Source organism: Aptenodytes forsteri, unplaced genomic scaffold, assembly GCF_000699145.1.
Source record: "Aptenodytes forsteri isolate BGI_AS27 unplaced genomic scaffold, ASM69914v1 Scaffold65, whole genome shotgun sequence".
Classification (NCBI taxonomy): domain Eukaryota; kingdom Metazoa; phylum Chordata; class Aves; order Sphenisciformes; family Spheniscidae; genus Aptenodytes; species Aptenodytes forsteri.
Window position 1 is genome coordinate 7002010 of NW_008795127.1, and position 355 is coordinate 7002364.

Here is a 355-nt window from a genome sequence, read left to right on the forward strand (position 1 = left end):
CCCGCCCCGGGGGCCCGGAGCCGCAGACTCCCGCCTCGCTCCCCGCCCTTGTCCCGGCGGGAGCGTGGCGAGCTGGTAGCAAAGCACGGCAGGCTCGGGGGGGCTGGAAGTGTGGCGGAGTGGGTGGGTGTGCGTTTCCTTCCTGCCCTTCAGCCCCTCTTCCCCTACTGCTGAGGCCGTCGGTGGTCGAAATGGACCGATAAAGAACATCCGAAGTTTTCTCGAGTTTGCCGAGAGGGTTCAAGGAGCCTCCCCGTAGTCTGTTGGAGTGGAGGGACCTATTACGGGACGCGTAGCTGTTCGGACCTCAGTTGAGCGTCAAGCCTGGTAGAGGGGTACGCTTCAGAGGCATGGA